Here is a 22,841-nt window from a genome sequence, read left to right as displayed (position 1 = left end):
GATGAGAGACAATTTGTATCAGTTCCTCAGGAGGAGGAGATCATCTTCGTCCTCGTTCAAATGGAAGAATACCAGAGGATAAGGAAAGGTTTACGTCCCTCATACCCGTGTTGTCATGGCGACCAGGTAAAGTTTACAGGAGTGAATGACACATAGTTACCACCTCGCCATAAACTGTCACATTTTTTTGTCATCTATGATGACATGTATGTTATCTGATTATTCTGTCATCGAAATTTATAATAAGCGAGTGATAGAATACAACCATTATTTATAGATCATGTTGGTTATAAGGGGGAAAAAATAACGAATAATTATGTAAATTGGGAAATGTTGAGCGCGGCAGAGCGCTGGCTACTAGAGGCGCTGGAAAACTAACAGACAGTTCTATTTCGGAAGGGTTTCAGGAAGGAGACATTCTATAACTTCTTCGCCCTCGCTAGTTAAGTCAACTTAAAACGCGTTGCGCTGAACTCCCGTGTGTGTGTGTGTGTGTGTGTGTGGTACAGACCTGACGGCCAGCACAGAGTGGCGGGGTTCGGCTGTGGCTCCGGCACGGCCATGTGAGGCCCCGAGCGAGCGTTCGAGGGAGAGGTGACAACAACACATGGAATGTTATATTGTGAGTAAGGCGACGAGTGTTCCTGTGGTGCATCATCTGCTGCTGGTGCTACACACCTACTCTAAGGCCTGCTCTTCTCCTAGGCTTCAGGTGAGACAAAGTAGCCATTTATTAAGCTCTCTTCACACACACACACACACACACACACACACACACAAACGCTCAATGGACGTTAGACGTTAACTATGCATGAAGATATGGGGGAGGCTAACGTAGCTACCATAACTTAACGTTATGGTAGCACTGACGATCGCCTGAACCTGACTGGCATGGAGCTTTTTATTACATGACGAACATACACATTGCTTAAGTAAGCTCACTTATTTACATTCATGACCAGAATATGAAAATTCTCTCTCTCTCTCTCTCTCTCTCTCTCTCTCTCTCTCTCTCTCTCTCTCTCTCTCTCTCTCTCTCTCTCTCTCTCTCTCTCTCTCTCTCTCTATCTATCTATCTATCTATCTTTCTCTCTCTCTCAACATAAAACTTACAACGTTACACGCACATTGCGAGAATATATATATATATATATATATATATATCGAGTAAGTAACGTAAGGGTAAGAGAGATGTGTGGAAATAAAAAGAGCGTGGTTGAGAGAGCAGAAGAGGGTGTTTTGAAATGGTTTGGGCACATGGAGAGAATGAGTGAGGAAAGATTGACCAAGAGGATATATGTGTCGGAGGTGGAGGGAACGAGGAGAAGAGGGAGACCAAATTGGAGGTGGAAAGATGGAGTGAAAAGGATTTTGTGTGATCGGGGCCTGAACATGCAGGAGGGTGAAAGGAGGGCAAGAAATAGAGTGAATTGGAGCGATGTGGTATACAGGGGTTGACGTGCTGTCAGTGGATTGAATCAAGGCATGTGAAGCGTCCGGGGTAAACCATGGAAAGCTGTGTAGGTATGTATATTTGCGTGTGTGGACGTGTGTATGTACATGTGTATGGGGGGGGGTTGGGCCATTTCTTTCGTCTGTTTCCTTGCGCTACCTCGCAGACGCGGGAGACAGCGACAAGGTATAAAAAAAAAAAAAAAAAAAAAAAAAATATATATATATATATATATATATATATATATATATATATATATATATATATATATATATATATATATATATATATATATTGTCCCTGGGGATAGGGGAGAAAGAATACTTCCTACGTATTCCCTGCGTGTCGTAGAGGGCGACTAAAAGGGAAGGGAGCGGGGGGCTGGAAATTCTCCTCTCTCGTTTTTTTTTTCCAAAAGAAGGAACAGAGAAGGGGGCCAAGTGAGGATATTACCTCTTAGGCGCAGTCCTCTGTTCTTAACGCTACCTCGCTAATGCGGGAAATGGCGAATAGTATGAAAAAGATATATATATATATATATATATATATATATATATATATATATATATATATATATATATATATATATATATATATATATATATATATATATATATGTATATATATATATATATATATATATATATATATATATATATTTATATATATATATATATATATATATATATATATATATATATATATATATATATATATATATATTCCGCATTAGCAAGGTAGCGTTAAGAACAGAGGACTGAGCCTAAGAGGTAATATCCTCACTTGGCCCCCTTCTCTGTTCCTTCTTTTGGAAAAAAAAAACGAGAGAGGAGAATTTCCAGCCCCCCGCTCCCTTCCCTTTTAGTCGCCCTCTACGACACGCAGGGAATACGTAGGAAGTATTCTTTCTCCCCTATCCCCAGGGATAATATATATATATATATATATATATATATATATATATATATATATATATATATATATATATATATATATTTTTTTTTTTATACTTTGTCGCTGTCTCCCGCGTTTGCGAGGTAGCGCAAGGAAACAGACGAAAGAAATGGCCCAACCCCCCCCATACACATGTATATACATACGTCCACACACGCAAGTATACATACCTACACAGCTTTCCATGGCTTACCCCAGACGCTTCACATGCCTTGATTCAATCCACTGACAGCACGTCAACCCCGGTATACCACATCGCTCCAATTCACTCTATTCCTTGCCCTCCTTTCACCCTCCTGCATGTTCAGGCCCCGATCACACAAAATCTTTTTCACTCCATCTTTCCACCTCCAATTTGGTCTCCCTCTTCTCCTTGTTCCCTCCACCTCCGACACATATATCCTCTTGGTCAATCTTTCCTCACTCATCCTCTCCATGTGCCCAAACCACTTCAAAACACCCTCTTCTGCTCTCTCAACCACGCTCTTTTTATTTCCACACATCTCTCTTACCCTTACGTTACTCACTCGATCAAACCACCTCACACCACACATTGTCCTCAAACATCTCATTTCCAGCACATCCATCCTCCTGCGCACAACTCTATCCATAGCCCACGCCTCGCAACCATACAACATTGTTGGAACCACTATTCCTTCAAACATACCCATTTTTGCTTTCCGAGATAATGTTCTCGACTTCCACACATTCTTCAAGGCCCCCAGAATTTTCGCCCCCTCCCCCACCCTATGATCCACTTCCGCTTCCATGGTTCCATCCGCTGCCAGATTCACTCCCAGATATCTAAAACACTTCACTTCCTCCAGTTTTTCTCAATTCAAACTCACCTCCCAATTGACTTGACCCTCAACCCTACTGTACCTAATAACCTTGCTCTTATTCACATTTACTCTTAACTTTCTTCTTCCACACACTTTACCAAACTCAGTCACCAGCTTCTGCAGTTTCTCTCATGAATCAGCCACCAGCGCTGTATCATCAGCGAACAACAACTGACTCACTTCCCAAGCTCTCTCATCCCCAACAGACTTCATACTTGCCCCTCTTTCCAAAACTCTTGCATTTACCTCCCTAACAACCCCATCCATAAACAAATTAAACAACCATGGAGACATCACACACCCCTGCCGCAAACCTACATTCACTGAGAACCAATCACTTTCCTCTCTTCCTACACGTACACATGCCTTACATCCTCGATAAAAACTTTTCACTGCTTCTAACAACTTTCCTCCCACACCATATATTCTTAATACCTTCCACAAAACATCTCTATCAACTATATATATATGTATATATATATATATATATATATATATATATATATATATATATATATATATATATATATATATATATATATAAATATATATATATATATATATATATATATATATATATATATATATATATATATATAAGATGCTAGACTCCCCAGGAGGCCAACCGGCCCATACTAGACGGGTCCTTCCTACAATCATCGTCCACAGGACAGAGGACTGAGAGTACTCGCCAGGTGTATCCTGTGTCCTTCAAGGAGAGTAAGAGGAACAGTAGCGAAGGGAATAGAACTCCTCCCCTTCTGTATCATATTTTTCCAGATTAGAAACAGAATAAAGAGCTACTGTTTTGTTTTCTATATATATATATATATATATATATATATATATATATATATATATATATATATATATATATATATATATATATATATATATTTATTTATTTATTTATTTTGCTTTGCTGCTGTCTCCCGCGTTTGCGAGGTAGCGCAAGGAAACAGACGAAAGAATGGCCCAACCCACCCACATACACATGTATATACATACATGTCCACACACGCAAATATACATACCTATACATCTCAATGTATACATATGTATACACACACAGACATATACATATATACACATGTACATAATTCATACTGTCTGCCTTTATTCATTCCCATCGCCACCTCGCCACGCATGAAATAACAATCCCCTCCCTCCTCATGTGTGTGAGGTAGCGCTAGGAAAAGACAACAAAGGCCCCATTCGTTCACACTCAGTCTCTAGCTGTCATGTAATAATGCACTGAAACCACTGTTCCCTTTCCACATCCAGGCCCCACAGAACTTTCCATGGTTTACCCCAAACGCTTCACATGCCCTGGTTCAATCCATTGACAGCACGTCGACCCCGGTATACCACATCGTTCCAATTCACGCTATTCCTTGCACGCCTTTCACCCTCCTGCATGTTCAGGCCCCGATCACTCAAAATTTATATATATATATATATATATATATATATATATATATATATATATATATATATATATATATATATATATATCCCGCGTTAGCGAGGTAGCGTTAAGAGCAGAGGACTGAGCCTTTGAGGGAACATCCTCACTTGGCCTCCTTCTCTGTTCCTTCTTTTGGAAAATTAAAAACGGGAGGGGAGGATTTCCAGCCCCCCCGCTCCCTTCCCTTTTAGTCGCCCTCTACGACACGCAGGGAATACGTGGGAAGTATTCTTTCTCCCCTATCCTCAGGTATATATTTTTTTTTTTCTTTTTTTTGCTTTGTCGCTGTCTCCCGCGTTTGCGAGGTAGCGCAAGGAAACAGACGAAAGAAATGGCCCAACCCACCCCCATACACATGTATATACATACGTCCACACACGCAAATATACATACCTACACAGCTTTCCATGGTTTACCCCAGACGCTTCACATGCCTTGATTCAATCCACTGCCAGCACGTCAACCCCGGTATACCACATCGCTCCAAATCACTCTATTCCTTGCCCTCCTTTCACCCTCCTGCATGTTCAGGCCCCGATCACACAAAATCTTTTTCACTCCATCTTTCCACCTCCAATTTGGTCTCCCTCTTCTCCTCGTTCCCTCCACCTCCGACACATATATTCTCTTGGTCAATCTTTCCTCACTCATTCTCTCCATGTGCCCGAACCATTTCAAAACACCCTCTTCTGCTCTCTCAACCACGCTCTTTTTATTTCCACACATCTCTCTTACCCTTACGTTACTTACTCGATCAAACCACCTCACACCACATATTGTCCTCAAACATCTCATTTCCAGCACATCCATCCTCCTGCGCACAACTCTATCCATAGCCCACGCCTCGCAACCATACAACATTGTTGGAACCGCTATTCCTTCAAACATAACCATTTTTGCTTTCCGAGATAATGTTCTCGACTTCCACACATTCTTCAAGGCTCCCAGAATTTTCGCCCCCTCCCCCACCCTATGATCCACTTCCGCTTCCATGGTTCCATCCGCTGCCAGATCCACTCCCAGATATCTAAAACACTTCACTTCCTCCAGTTTTTCTCCATTCAAACTCACCTCCCAATTGACTTGACCCTCAACCCTACTGTACCTAATAACCTTGCTCTTATTCACATTTACTCTTAACTTTCTTCTTTCACACACTTTACCAAACTCAGTCACCAGCTTCTGCAGTTTCTCACATGAATCAGCCACCAGCGCTGTATCATCAGCGAACAACAACTGACTCACTTCCCAAGCTCTCTCATCCCCAACAGACTTCATACTTGCCCCTCTTTCCAAAACTCTTGCATTCACCTCCCTAACAACCCCATCCATAAACAAATTAAACAACCATGGAGACATCGCACACCCCTGCCGCAAACCTACATTCACTGAGAACCAATCACTTTCCTCTCTTCCTACACGTACACATGCCTTACATCCTCGATAAAAACTTATCACGGCTTCTAACAACTTTCCTCCCACACCATATATTCTTAATACCTTCCACAGAGCATCTCTATCAACTCTATCATATGCCTTCTCCAGATCCATAAATGCTACATACAAATCCATTTATCCAGATCCATAAATGCTACATACAAATCCATTTGCTTTTCTTCTTCCCCAATCTGATGCTCTGTACATGCCTTCACCCTCTCAATCAATATCCTCCCATATAATTTACCAGGAATACTCAACAAACTTATACCTCTGTAATTTGAGCACTCACTCTTATCCCCTTTGCCTTTGTACAATGGCATATATATATATATATATATATATATATATATATATATATATATATATATATATATATATATATATATATATATATATATATATATATATATATATATATATATATATCTTGATTATTATCATCACTATCAGTATAATGATCATCATTATTAGTATTAATATCCCCTTCATCACTATCTGTATAATGATCATCATTATTAAAGTAGTATTAATATCCCCTTCATCACTATATGTCATATTCGTCATCATTTTCATCATCATATCATCATTTCGTCATTCCCATTATCAGTATCATTATCATCTTCCTTATCATTATCATTATCATGCTCTTGATCATCATCATCATCATTATCATCATCATCATCATGCTCAGCATCATACTCTTGATCATCACCATTATCATCACTATCTTCAACAACGATGTATCATCATTTCTCAACACTATCATCACCATTATCATCACTATCAAATTCGTTTCACGTCACGCAACACGTGACTCACCATCACCACATCATTTTACCTCCACCGAACACATAACTCACTACACATCACCATCCTTGATATGAAACCAATACGAAAGAATTGGCTGCAAACAGCAACGGACCACTGGGTCTCGTCGGAGCTAACTTGTGGATACTGGGAGACAGGAGAAACACACACACACACACACACACACACACACACACACACACACACACACACACACATTAATGTTGCAAGAACAGGAAAGTAAACGCAAGATTTAGAAATATGTGATTGAAGAAGATACAAATAACGTCACAACCATGGACTTGAAGCGAAGTATTTCTCAAGGCTGTTCTTAAACGACTCTACGATATTGGTCTCAAACTGCTCGTACATATAAATCGCCTCACATGTTGGTTGGTCCTCCTATACATGAAAGAGTTCTTCGTCTCATTCGAGGTAAAACGTTTACCCACGAGTTGGTATCCATCACTCTTGGTGAAATCAGGCAAATTTAGGCATAACTGACCTCGTAGATCGAGACTATCAAAGCCTTGGATAATATTAAGTACCTGGGTTGCATTACCTCTTGACCTTCTCTCTCTGTTCTAAGCAAAAGAAGTTGGCTGGTCGGCTCTTATAGCATCTCCTTCTGAGTTCGGGAATCATCTTGGTAGCTCGCCACTGTACTCTCTCTCTCTCTCTCTCTCTCTCTCTCTCTCTCTCTCTCTCTCTCTCTCTCTCTCTCTCTCTCTCTCTCTCTCTCTCTCTCTCTCTCTCTCTCTCTCTCTCTCTCTCTCTCTCTCTCTCTCTCTCTCTCTCTCTCTCTCTCTCTCTCTCTCTCCTTTTCTTTTTCCTTTATGCAGTTAGTTTTACCAAAACTTATCGCAATATTCAAAGTGGGGAAGCAGCAGAGCATGGTAAAGAGTTAGAATCAGTTTCTTAGATAAGAACGCTCTGCCTTTGACGTATAGAATCCTCTAACTCATTTGACCGTCTTCTCTCGAACGATGGCATCTCTAAGTTACCAGCTACGGAGGTCAAGATAACTGGACGATAATTTCCAAGATGGAAAGTATAACCTGTATAGAATCTTAGAAATACACTGACAGACTGTGGACCACATGGAACTTTTCCCTGTAACAGGTGATGGATTAAGACATCCAGCCAAGGACATAACGGTCTTCATTTCAGCTTCTTCCACTGTGCTCAGATAATGACCTGCCATCGTATTGACCTTCATACCCTTTTAATGGTCGCGATTTAACTTGTGTCTATATGTAGATATGTCACGAATGTTCTCCTCCACTAATGATGGGACTGGATCTGAGTTACTTGATGGCTTCACTTGTAAATTGGATTGTGTGTGTGTGTGTATATATATATATATATATATATATATATATATATATATATATATATATATATATATATATATATATATATTACTTTCTGTATTACTTTCCAAAAGGAGGATCAGAGGAAAGACCCAGATGGGATCTTTTATCTTCTTAAGCTCACTCATTTGTTCTGGACGCTACCTCACTCACGCTGGGAACAGAAAACAAGTACATATATAAATATATATTTTCTTTTTTCTTTCAAACTATTCGCCATTTCCCGCTTTAGCGAGGTAGCGTTAAGAACAGAGGACTGGGCCTTTTTTGGAATATCTTCACCTGGCCCCCTCTGTTCCTTCTTTTGGAAAATTAAAAAAAAAAAAAATATATATATATATATATATATATATATATATATATATATATATATATATATATATATATAAATAGATAGATAGATAGATAGGTAGATAGATAGATGTATATGATGATCAACCTTGTTCGTGATGAAAGTTATGAAGATGAAGTCGCAGCTCACTCGGAGTTCATACGATTTTAATTAAGGTAATTTTTCTGTACATGTGACACGACATGTTCCGTGGAGACATGTGACACGACATGTTCCGTGGAGACATGTGACACGACATGTTCCGTGGAGACATGTGACACGACATGTTCCGTGGAGACATGTGGCACGACATGTTCCGTGGAGACATGTGACACGACATGTTCCGTGGAGACATGTGGCACGACATGTTCCGTGGAGACATGTGGCACGACATGTTCCGTGGAGACATGTGGCACGACATGTTCCGTGGAGACATGTGGCACGACATGTTCCGTGGAGACATGTGGCACGACATGTTCCGTGGAGACATGTGGCACGACATGTTCCGTGGAGACATGTGGCACGACATGTTCCGTGGAGACATGTGGCACGACATGTTCCGTGGAGACATGTGGCACGACATGTTCCGTGGAGACATGTGGCACGACATGTTCCGTGGAGACATGTGGCACGACATGTTCCGTGGAGACATGTGGCACGACATGTTCCGTGGAGACATGTGACACGACATGTTCCGTGGAGACATGTGGCACGACATGTTCCGTGGAGACATGTGGCACGACATGTTCCGTGGAGACATGTGGCACGACATGTTCCGTGGAGACATGTGGCACGACATGTTCCGTGGAGACATGTGCACGACATGTCCGTTGATGTGGATGTCGTGGAGACATGTGGCACGACATGTTCCGTGGAGACATGTGGCACGACCATGTTCCGTGGAGACATGTGGCACGACATGTTCCGTGGAGACATGTGGCACGACATGTTCCGTGGAGACATGTGGCACGACATGTTCCGTGGAGACATGTGGCACGACATGTTCCGTGGAGACATGTGGCACGACATGTTCCGTGGAGACATGTGGCACGACATGTTCCGTGGAGACATGTGCACGACATGTTCCGTGGGAGACATGTGGCACGACATGTTCCGTGGAGACATGGGCACGATGTTCGTGGGACATGTGCACGCAGTTCCGTGGACATGTGCACGACATGTTCGTGGAGACATGTGGCACGACTGTTCCGTGGAGACATGTGGCACGACTGTTCCGTGGAGACTGTGCACGACTGTTCCGTGGGACATGTGCACGACATGTTCGTGGAGACATGTGGCACGACATGTTCGTGGAGACATGTGCACGACATGTTCTGGAGACATGTGCAGGGCATGTTCGTGAGACATGCACGCATGTTCCGTGGAGACATGTGGCACGCATGTTGTGGAGACTGTGGAGAATGTTCTGGAGACATGGGCACGACATGTTCCGTGGAGAATGTGGACGACATGTCGTGGGACATGTGGCACGACATTTCGTGGAGAATGTGGACGACATGTTCGTGGAGATGTGCACGACATGTCCGGGGACAGTGCACGACTGTTCCGTGGAGACATGGAACAGTTCCGTGACATGTGCAGACATGTCGTGAGCACGACATGTTCCGTGGAGACATGTGGCACGACATGTTCCGTGGAGACATGTGACACGACATGTTCCGTGGAGACATGTGGCACGACATGTTCCGTGGAGACATGTGGCACGACATGTTCCGTGGAGACATGTGACACGACATGTTCCGTGGAGACATGTGACACGACATGTTCCGTGGAGACATGTGGCACGACATGTTCCGTGGAGACATGTGGCACGACATGTTCCGTGGAGACATGTGACACGACATGTTCCGTGGAGACATGTGACACGACATGTTCCGTGGAGACATGTGGCACGACATGTTCCGTGGAGACATGTGGCACGACATGTTCCGTGGAGACATGTGGCACGACATGTTCCGTGGAGACATGTGGCACGACATGTTCCGTGGAGACATGTGGCACGACATGTTCCGTGGAGACATGTGGCACGACATGTTCCGTGGAGACATGTGACACGACATGTTCCGTGGAGACATGTGGCACGACATGTTCCGTGGAGACATGTGGCACGACATGTTCCGTGGAGACATGTGGCACGACATGTTCCGTGGAGACATGTGGCACGACATGTTCCGTGGAGACATGTGGCACGACATGTTCCGTGGAGACATGTGGCACGACATGTTCCGTGGAGACATGTGGCACGACATGTTCCGTGGAGACATGTGACACGACATGTTCCGTGGAGACATGTGGCACGACATGTTCCGTGGAGACATGTGGCACGACATGTTCCGTGGAGACATGTGGCACGACATGTTCCGTGGAGACATGTGGCACGACATGTTCCGTGGAGACATGTGGCACGACATGTTCCGTGGAGACATGTGGCACGACATGTTCCGTGGAGACATGTGGCACGACATGTTCCGTGGAGACATGTGGCACGACATGTTCCGTGGAGACATGTGGCACGACATGTTCCGTGGAGACATGTGACACGACATGTTCCGTGGAGACATGTGGCACGACATGTTCCGTGGAGACATGTGGCACGACATGTTCCGTGGAGACATGTGGCACGACATGTTCCGTGGAGACATGTGGCACGACATGTTCCGTGGAGACATGTGACACGACATGTTCCGTGGAGACATGTGGCACGACATGTTCCGTGGAGACATGTGGCACGACATGTTCCGTGGAGACATGTGGCACGACATGTTCCGTGGAGACATGTGGCACGACATGTTCCGTGGAGACATGTGGCACGACATGTTCCGTGGAGACATGTGGCACGACATGTTCCGTGGAGACATGTGACACGACATGTTCCGTGGAGACATGTGACACGACATGTTCCGTGGAGACATGTGACACGACATGTTCCGTGGAGACATGTGGCACGACATGTTCCGTGGAGACAATCCACCTCATCATCAGGCGCCAGTACTTAGCAAAGTTATTTACATCCCAACACGTCGCACTTGGTTTCCGCCGTCCAACACCATTCTGTATAGGTCAGGCACTGCCTGCTTTGTCTGGCAGTTACCGTTGTAAGGGAGAGTGATTCAGGGCGGGTCACGTGGCGGGGGTTGACCTGGGTTACTGGGTGTGTCTTGAACAACTTTTTTTGTTATAGTGTTTTGTCAATTCCTTCATAATGATTTGGTTCGACGAGTGAAATAAAAACTTGTTTGTGATGAAATTAGACGGGGAGACCCCCCCAACCCCATGACCTTCCTTCTCCCCCCCCTCCAACCCACCCACCCCTGCATGACTGTGTCGAGTCTGGTGTTGACTGGTCAAGAAATGTGGGAAGGGTCGGGATAGGGAAGGGGGACAGAAATTCCCTCTTTCTATGAAAAGTAGAAAAGCGGTCCAAAATCCCCAACCCCTTGTATGGCCATCTTCGTGCACTCCTGTACAACTGTTGCAAGAAATGTGGAAACTAATACAGGCCTCCACCCCGGGGCCCGGGGTCTGTGGAAGAACCTTGGGCCGTTAAGAGACTTGGGGTCTATGAAGGGACCCCTGGTCGTCAAGAGACCCAGGGTCTGTGAGGGGACCCATGGTCCGTCAAGACACCCAGGGTCTGTGAGGGGACCCATGGTCCGTCAAGAGACTTGGAGTCTGTGAAGGGACCCATGGTCCGTCAAGAGACCCGGGGTGTGTGAAGGGACCCATGGTCCGTCAAGACACCCAGGGTCTGTGAGGGGACCCATGGTCCGTCAAGAGACCCGGGGTCTGTGAAGGGACCCATGGTCCATTAAGAGACCCAGGGTCTGTGAAGGTAACGGTGGCCCGTCAAGAGACCTTGGGTTTTTTCCTCTCTCTTCTAAATCCTGCGTCATGTCATCTCAACAGTACAGCGGAAACTCACATCCTCACTTCCTCACCGTTACTTGTAAGTTTGCTTTGTCCATGAGTTTATGGTCGTCCTGATCAAGATTCCTTTTTATCTGAGTCTTAAAAGTTTACAGAGAGAGAGAGAGAGAGAGAGAGAGAGAGAGAGAGAGAGAGAGAGAGAGAGTCACATGCTTACCTAATGGCGTCCTAGCTAGGTCTTTTCGTTGTATATCAACTAACATATATTTCTTTCTTGTATATAGCATGATGATATGATTATTACACGAAAGTGCACTTGGGAACTGATCGTGTTTCAATTTCCCGTGAACTCATATGAATATATCCCTGGGGATTGGGGATTAAGAATACTTTCCACGTATTCCCTGCGTGTCGTAGAAGGCGACTAAAAGGGGAGGGAGCGGGGGCTGGAAATCCTCCCCTCTCATTTTTTTTTTTTTAATTTTTCAAAAGGAGGAACAGAGGGGGCCAGGTGAGGATAGTCCACAAAGGCCCAGTCCTCTGTTCTTAACGCTACCTCGCTGACGCGGGAAATGGCGAATATGTATGAAAAAAAAATTCATATGTGTGTATATATATATTTCTTTTTCTTTCTTTTAAACTATTCGCCATATATATATATTATTTAGATTAAATCACTAGACATGAATCGTTATATGTAGATGATATCATCACTGCTTAGGAATATAGATCAGGCACAGAGTTATAGTTCTTTAACACTTTTAAATTCACTCGCTCCTAGTATTATCTTGACAATAGAACGGGAAACAGAGAGGGAAGCTCCCATCTTTGGCCATTATGATCCCAAGAGGAGAGAGAGGGCATTGGATCTCACAATACTTAGGAAGACGTTCACATTTTTTAGCAATTATCCTAGACAAATTAAGGAAAGATTTTGCGTCGCGATTACTGCTTAAAAGACTTGAGAATACGAAGCCAACAATATTTGAAACATTATTTTAGACACAGTAAAATTCCGGCCGAAAAAGATAGAGTTTGCTAATGTTGTTGTGTGTACAGTAGAGGGGAGACCAAATTGGATGGATGGAGTGAAAAAGATTTTGAGTGATCCGGGCTTGAACATGCGGGAGGTTGAAAGGTGTGCATGGGGCTGAGTGAACTGGTACGATTTGGTATACAGGAGTCGAGGTAGTGTCAACAGACGGCCAAATTTGGCCAAAACAAACTTTGATCATGTTGAAGCGCCGACGACTCAGGAATTTGATACCGAAATAGGAATTTAATACTCAAAAACGTCAAAAAAATACCATATAACCAAGTACCATGTTTTATGATCAGAGATCTTCAGTCAGAAAATAATTCTTAAACGATCTTTATCTCAGCAATGTTTCCAGAGGCCTGGTTAATGTATACGAAAGGAGGACACAAGATGGTAATCCTAGGGTATATAACATTCCTTGTAGTAACTGGAACATGGCATGTACAGGTCAAGCTGGTCGTAACCTAGAATCTTTGCATTGTTGAATACCAGAGATCAGTTAGATCCAGCCCAGATAACTTCACAATTTGTGAGCAAGTCTGTAGTGAAGGTTGCATAAAGATTCGAATAATTCCTCAGTGTCATATAAATCAAACTAGAGTAGAAGCTGCACTTATTGCCCATGAAGGCAATATCAACCTCTCGTTTCGTCAGTCGATTGGTTGGGAAGGATATTCAATGTATGTGAAGTTCATGTTGAAGTGCCTGAGGATTGACGGAATGCCTGCTCAGTGCCATTGTACAAAGGCAAAGGAGATAAAGGCGAGTGTTCAAATCCCGGAGGCCAAACAGCTCGCGTTCAGCTGCTTATCCCCTCCTAAACCCATGAGAGGTCATGTGACCTGACCTCACTATGCCTAATTAACTCACTTTCTTTATACCAGACTTTCTGTTTTGTAGCTAATGTAAAGCCAGTTTCCGAAAGTTTTAGAGTATGGATCGAAATACAGAGCTCCCAGAGTTCTCCATGAGGGGCGAGCGGTTAGCCTTCTCAACTACTACGCAAAGTTCCCGGGTTCGAGTCCTTGCTGTTGGAGGGCATTATGAGTTCTATGAAAGTGAGCGTTCATGTGCAATATATATATATATATATATATATATATATATATATATATATATATATTTCCCTGGGGAAAGGGGATTAAGAATACTTCCCACGTATTCCCTGCGTGTCGTAGAAGGCGACTAAAAGGGGAGGGAGCGGGGGAGTGGAAATCCTCCCCTCTCGTTTTTTTTTTTTTTAATTTTCCAAAAGGAGGAACAGAGGGGGGCCAGGTGAGGATATTCCACAAAGGCTCAGTCCTTTGTTCTTAACGCTACCTCGCTAACGCGGGAAATGGCGAATAGTTTAAAAGAAAAAAAGGAATATATATATATATATATATATATATATATATATATATATATATATATATATATTTTTTTTTCATACGATTCGCCATTTCCCGCATTTGCGAGGTAGCGTTAAGAACAGAGGACTGGGCCTTAGAGGGAAAATCCTCACCTGGCCCCCTTCTCTGTTCCTTCTTTTGGAAAATAAAAAAAAAACGAGAGGGGAGGATTTCCAGCCACCCGCTCCCTCCCCTTTTAGTCGCCTTCTACGACACGCAGGGAATACGTGGGAAGTATTCTTTCTCCCCTATCCCCAGGGATAATATATATATATATATATATATATATATATATATATATATATATATATATATATATATATATATATATATATATATATATATATATATATATATTGTGTGACATTGATTTTATAGCTGTTACTGAAATAAAATCAGTGTTAGAATGAATATAATGATAGCTATGACTACAATGATAATAAATACGGTCATAATGATAATATGTGCTACGTCGTCTGCTGTATATACTGAGTAATAATGCACAATACAGCTGTACAGTGGAAGGCAATAGTGTCAAGGTGGCGGGTGAGTGCCAGTGTATGTGTGCCACTGGGCTAGGTACACCCTGGTTCTTCACTTGTGTTCTGCGGGTCCCGTGTTCCACATCATGAATAACTTAGTGAACCACGGCACGAGAGGCTAGTGTCCCGAGTGGCTGGTCCAGCTTAAGCATGACTTGATAAGAAGGAGTGACTGGACTATACCATTAGTGCATGATTAATGAAGGCCATAGTCTTCCCACTTCCATTTTTGGAGGACTTCATTGAACTGGTCCCAGGTTCTCACCCAAGATCATACCCTCGGTATACAAGCCTTCAGCAGAGATGTTGACCTGGTACACTAGTTTTCAACCAGGATGGTAGACTGTACAAATGTCTATCTGGTACACTAGTTTTCAACCAGGATGGTAGACTGTACAAATGTCTATCTGGTACACTAGTTTTCAACCAGGATGGTAGACTGTACAAATGTCTATCTGGTACACTAGTTTTCAACCAGGATGGTAGACTGTACAAATGTCTATCTGGTACACTAGTTTTCAACCAGGATGGTAGACTGTACAAATGTCTATCTGGTACACTAGTTTTCAATCAAGATGGTAGACTGTACAAATGTCTATCTGGTGCATTAGTTTTCAAATAAGATGGTAAACTGTGTAAATGTCTACCATGCAGTCTTGTTCGCATTGTTTACAGGTTTACAACGAAGGTTTTAAGGTGGTATACATGTTGTAGTCGATATATTGATTAACTTGGTATTCAGGTTAACCTTGTATGTACTTTAACATTGGGTACAGGTCTTCAATCGAGATATTAACCAGATTTACAATTTTACCTGGTTTGCAGGTTTTCAGGGTAAACCCTCATACAGATTAACCAGGTATCCAGGTTAGCCAGGTATACAGGTTAACCAGGTACACAGGTTAACTTAGTATACTGGTTAATCGGGTATACAGGTTAACCAGGTATACAGGTTAACCTAGTATACAGGCTAACCAGGTGTACAGGTTAACCAGGTATACAGGTTAACCTAGTATACAGGCTAACCAGGTGTACAGGTTAACCAGGTATACGAGTAACCAAGTGTGCAGATTAACCTTGTATGTAGGTTAACTTAGTATACATGTTAGTCCGGCACACAAATTAACCTGGTATTCAAGTTAACTTAGATGACGGGTATAATCGGTTTACAGTTTAACTTACAAATCAGGTAAACCAGGTATACAGGTTAACCCAGTACACAGGTTAACCCGTATTACAGGTTAATCTAATGAAAAGCAGTTATTCAAATTAACCCAGTTAATCTCAGTGTACAGGTAAACCCGTTATACAGGTTGACCCAGTATACATGTAAACCCAGTATACAGGTAAACCTAGTATAAGGTAAATGTAGTATACAAGTAAACCCGGTATACACGCCTCACCTTTCTCTCCCAGCTACAAAGATTCCTAAATAAGCTCAATGTTTTTTTCTGAGTTAAATATTAGATAGAATACGAGTTTCCTTTTTGTGAATTTTTGCAATTTTCTTTTAATAACGTTTAATTATCTTTTGCAGTCGTTTATTACAGCTCAAGATAAGAATAGAACCGCGGTCCTGAAAGCTGGGATCGGTGTGGGATGTTGGGATTGTCCCAGTGGTGGGTCAGAGGAGGTCATAATCTGACCTCTCTCTCTCTCTCTCTCTCTCTCTCTCTCTCTCTCTCTCTCTCTCTCTCTCTCTCTCTCTCTCTCTCTCTCTCTCTCTCTCTCTCTCTCTCTCTCTCTCTCTCTCTCTCTCTCTCCTCCCCAAGTCATGACCTGAACCTCGTGCCTCTGTTGTATCACACTCTCCCCCTCAGGTCATGACCTGACCTCATCTCCTTCTAACCATATCAAACATCTCCCCCCTCCCCCCCCCCCTCCAATCTACCCCAGCTCATAACTGAACGTGTTTGAACACCGTCTCTAGAACATGTTCTCCCGCCTCTCATATTCCCAGTATGTGACGATCACTCAGCTACCCGTGCATGAACCAGTCTGCCACTGTTTTCTTCACAATGGATTCATCCGTCCGTCTACTTGCGTGCGTCGCTGTGCCAACATCAACCGTGTTATGGGACTCATTGCCATCCACTCCAGGTGACCAGGAGGGAGAGAAATTCACACAGGAGCAAACCCAAGTGACGCGCTGGGTCAGAAAAGTCACAGCAACTTGCACCCGACACCAGCCTCCCTTCTGTTATATCAGCACACCTCTTCTGCTTATGTAGATCCAGATGAAGATTCTCTGTACAATGTCCAGCTTCCGAACCTCGAGACGATAAAAAAACAAAAGAAACCTTAGTAGATTTAGAAAAAATATATTTATAATCAGGTCGGATGTGGGTAAATATTACTTCTGGAATAAAGTAGTAGATGTATGGAAGCAGCTGCCAAGTACAGTAATGGAAAATAGGTCTTTAGGAAGCTTTACACGAAGGCTGGATGATGTGTTTATGGGTTTAGGTGGTTGGAGGATAGACTCAGGACCTCAAGCAGTGTCCTCACTTGTTACCTTCTTATGTACCTATTTAGTTAGTCCAGACATTACGGAAATTAATGACTTGGTTCAAGACAATGAAGCCATGGCAAGAATTGTGAGAGATTCTTTTTTATACATTTGTATATTCAACAGGAAATACAACTCATGTCCTGATTCCAGTTCCATTTTTGAGAGAGGAAAACGTTTTCCAATATACTTACACAGAATATGTAAGTAAATAAAACGACAGATCCAGATACGTTGCATCCAAGGACACTGAAAGAGACGATAATTCATTTTTACTTTCAGTCATTCATTGGCTCCGGGAAATGTTCTAGAGGAATGGAAATGTGCTACTGATACTCAATAAAGGTACCAAATCACTGGCCTGAAATTATCGTCCAATTAGCTTAACGTCTGTGGTGTGTAAACTTATGGAAACCATCATTTTTCATAACATTGTAAACCGCTTACATGACCACCACTTAATAACTCTCATCATGGTGTTCGACGAGATCGTTCGAGTCTAACAAGTTTGCTTGATTTCCATAATGATATTATCAACATGTAGGATGATATTATCAACATGTAGGATGATATTATCAACATGTAGGATGATATTATCAACATGTAGGATGATATTATCAACATGTAGGATTATATTATCAACATGTAGGATGATATTATCAACATGTAGGATGATATTATCAACATGTAGGATGATATTATCAACATGTAGGATGATATTATCAACATGTAGGATGATATTATCAACATGTAGGATGATATTATCAACATGTAGGATGATATTATCAACATGTAGGATGATATTATCAACATGTAGGATTATATTATCAACATGTAGGATGATATTATCAACATGTAGGATGATATTATCAACATGTAGGATTATATTATCAACATGTAGGATGATATTATCAACATGTAGGATGATATTATCAACATGTAGGATGATATTATCAACATGTAGGATGATATTATCAACATGTAGGATGATATTATCAACATGTAGGATGATATTATCAACATGTAGGATGATATTATCAACATGTAGGATGATATTATCAACATGTAGGAGGATATTATCAACATGTAGGATAATATTATCAACATGTAGGATGATATTATCAACATGTAGGATTATATTATCAACATGTAGGATGATATTATCAACATGTAGGATGATATTATCAACATGTAGGATGATATTATCAACATGTAGGATGATATTATCAACATGTAGGAGGATATTATCAACATGTAGGATAATATTATCAACATGTAGGATGATATTATCAACATGTAGGATGATATTATCAACATGTAGGATGATATTATCAACATGTAGGATGATATTATCAACATGTAGGATGATATTATCAACATGTAGGATGATATTATCAACATGTAGGATTATATTATCAACATGTAGGATGATATTATCAACATGTAGGATGATATTATCAACATGTAGGATGATATTATCAACATGTAGGATGATATTATCAACATGTAGGAGGATATTATCAACATGTAGGATGATATTATCAACATGTAGGATGATATTATCAACATGTAGGATGATATTATCAACATGTAGGATGATATTATCAACATGTAGGATGATATTATCAACATGTAGGGTGATATTATCAACATGTAGGATAATATTATCAACATGTACGAGGACAGAAAACCAGTTAATGTCGCCTGCCTAGATTTCCACAAAGCATATTCTTGCATGCCAGACCCTCGCCAGCAGCCAAGACGTCCAAAACCTAACCTAACCAAGATGGCCTACTTGTTGCTGGCAGTCCGCGTCCATCCACACACACGCACGTTGCCCCCACATATTCAATAAAACATACGCTCGTCTGCGTATATCTAAATCTACGATGATCGTAGAATATTGGTTTATCTGAACAACGCGCGATTATTGAGTGAATGTGATACTAACTGATGTGTAGGAGTAAAAATGCTCTTTTCAAATGATATCATTTTTTTTATTGACGAAGGTATACTCAGCTATCATCCGGTTTACAGTGTGGTATACACATGTCCCGACCGTCTTATCTTTCGCTTCCCGTTCAGTTTGGTTGGATGGTGTGCGGGCAGGCAGCCACCTGACACTGCGGCCCACACAATACTGAGGTCGGATTACCCGCCCCCTTCACGGAAAGGCAGCTGGAGGACACGAGGTTAAGATTCGCAGGTTCCTCGGTGGAAGAGGGAAGGAGGTTGGCTCATGGTCACAGCCAGACCTGCAGTGTAGCGCTGTGGTGTCCTCACTATTGTATGTAGGAAGCAAGATAGGTACTTGAGATGGCTCTGTGGGTGAGGGAGAGGGAAGGGTCGTGGTGTGTGAGGCAATGTTGGTATCGGTACACGAGGGTATCCGGTGGGCAAGGCTGTCACCAGCACAAGCGATGGAGTTGGTTAAGGCGGGAGGCGGTGGTGGGAGTGAGTGGGAGGAGGAGCCAAACGTGTCAGTAAGGCAGGTGTTACTATGACAAGTGTGGTGAGGCAGGTGTTACTATGACAAGTGTGGTGAGGCAGGTGTTACTATGACAAGTGTGGTGAGGCAGGTGTTACCATGACAAGTGTGGTGAGGCAGGTGTTACTATGACAAGTGTGGGTGAGGCAAGTGTTACCATGACAAGTGTGGTGAGGCAGGTGTTACCATGACAAGTGTGGTGAGGCAGGTGTTACCATGACAAGTGTGGTGAGGCAGGTGTTACCAAGTGTGATGAGACAGGTGTATAAGACGTGTAGTGAGATAGGTATTATAAGACATGGAGTGAGGCAGGTGTTAGGAGACGTGTAGTGAGATAGATGTTAGAAGACGTGAGGGGAAGCAGGTGTTAAGATAAGTGTAGTCAAGCAGGTGTTCTAAGACGTGTAATGAGACAGGTGTGGGGAGAAGGGCGTGAAGAAAAGCTTCATGAGGCAGGTGTTATCCAGACGTGATGAGGCAGATGTCCTGATAAACTGTGCTGAGAGGCGTCGGATGAGAAAGAGTCTGGGGTACAGAGAGTGGGAACCTGGGTGGGGCTGTGGGAGTGGGACGCGTGTGGTGATGATGTGGACGACGGTAGAGGGAGGTGGACGAGGTGTCAGGGCGGGGGTCGATGTGCCTACAGGAAATAGGCTGATGGTGAGAAAATACGGTAAGCCAACAGACTCATCGACACAGAGACGCATGAAACTTGGGGAACTGAAGGGCGAATGGAATTGACCAAATGTCATGACAAATGTGTGTAAAAGTTGCGTCAAACAAGTGTGTAAAATGAGGATATGAGTAGAAGGTGTGTACATCAGGGGAAGAGGTGTGCAAAACTTAGATAAATAATTGAAGTGCGTAAATGAATGAGTAAAATGTATGTGGACTAAAGTTGTAAACAAAACAGGTAAAAAGAGTATGTCAAAAACTAAAAGAGGTATGTGAAAGAGAGGGATATCCAACAGGTGTGAGAATATATGGATAGGGGTAAATAGGGCCTGGGTTGACCTGTGTGGTGGAGTGACCTGGGCATGGCTGTAGCACAACAAGGTGACCTGGAGCGACCTGGAGGTGATCGTGGTGGAGATGGTTCAAGTCTCACTCACACCAAGAAGGTAAATCATATGTGATTTGGATTACATTACGTCAGTGCATTTCGGATTACATTACTTAAGTGCATCAAGGATTACATTACGTAAATGTTTACAGATTACATCACGTATTACGGATTACAATAAGCAAGTTTACTAAGGATTACATTGCGTGAGTGTATTACAGAATACATTATTTCCCATATTCTCGGTGGTGTTATGTAACACGGACGTAAGAATTTCGTACCTGTTACATAATCATCCTCGCGGGTATCGTAGAGATAATTCCTACGTCATTTATACGTCTACAGCAACGACAAAAAACGAGGCTTTTACTGAACACTTGAAGCAGATCATGGAAACGAACGAAGCACTTGCTGAACACATGAACCTGAGTATAGAAATGAACGAAGCATTTGCTGAATCCACGAACCTATTTGCGTGTGTAAGGGAGGGGCCACCCGCTTCAAAATGTTGTTCCATTTATAGAATTATCCTCGAGACCGCAGCTCTCACTGACTGAATCATCACACTTGGGACTGTAAATTAGAGATAGACACCCCAGGTCTTGACTTATGAACTTGTTCCTCATCATCGATCGTCTCTACTGGTTTAGAGGGTTTGTGTGGGAGGTGACGTGAGCCTCCCACTGCTCACTTCATCTCCATGTACCATAGAGGTGACTCACTGCCCTCACAGCCCAGCCCTCATAGTGGGCTGAGGTGAGCCCTGGTTGCCACACCCACAGCTGAGATGATTCATGAGACAACGTGGCAGTTCCCATGGACGGTGGCAGCTGGCTATTGCCAGAATGTCTGTTGTGTGTGTGTGTGTGTGTGTGTGTGTCAGGGCTTGCTGAATGTGGTGCTTGCGTTCATGTTTAGGGCTATTGTTGCTGTTTATGTGTGGTACGTGTTTACATGCATGTGGTGAATGTATTTGGTATATGTGTGATAGATGTTTCCGTGTGGATGATATAGTATATTCATGTGGAAGATGTTTACAGATAGATAGTATAGTAGATGTCTATAAGTAGATGGCGTGCTTATGTTATAGATGTTTATAAGCAGACAGTACATGTATATTCTGGCTGTGGTAAAGGTCACATATACTTTATGCCACTTATACTTATGGTAGATGGTCAAAGGGAGATTGCAGATGTGTGTGTGTGTGTGTGTGTGTGTGTGTGTGTGTGTGTGTGTGTGTGTGTGTGTGTGTT

The 22,841-nt window shown here is 42.6% G+C and overlaps 1 protein-coding gene across 3 annotated transcripts in view; it reads left to right on the top strand.

Moving 5' to 3' along the window:
- The first annotated feature begins 394 nt into the window (after positions 1-394).
- The window catches only part of LOC139758195 (uncharacterized), a 307,882-nt gene continuing 285,435 nt past the window's right edge, over positions 395-22,841 (top strand). For 2 of the 3 annotated variants that reach the window (XM_071679431.1, XM_071679428.1), the window contains exon 1: positions 395-712. The gene's annotated coding sequence lies outside the window, so the exon portion shown is untranslated. The remainder of the gene's footprint in view (positions 713-22,841) is intronic. The other variant, XM_071679429.1, reaches the window with a different exon arrangement.

The sequence above is a fragment of the Panulirus ornatus genome, chromosome 29, assembly GCF_036320965.1.
Source record: "Panulirus ornatus isolate Po-2019 chromosome 29, ASM3632096v1, whole genome shotgun sequence".
Classification (NCBI taxonomy): Eukaryota; Metazoa; Arthropoda; class Malacostraca; order Decapoda; family Palinuridae; genus Panulirus; species Panulirus ornatus.
Note: the sequence above shows the minus strand (reverse complement) of the source record. Positions and strands in the feature narration are given on the sequence as shown.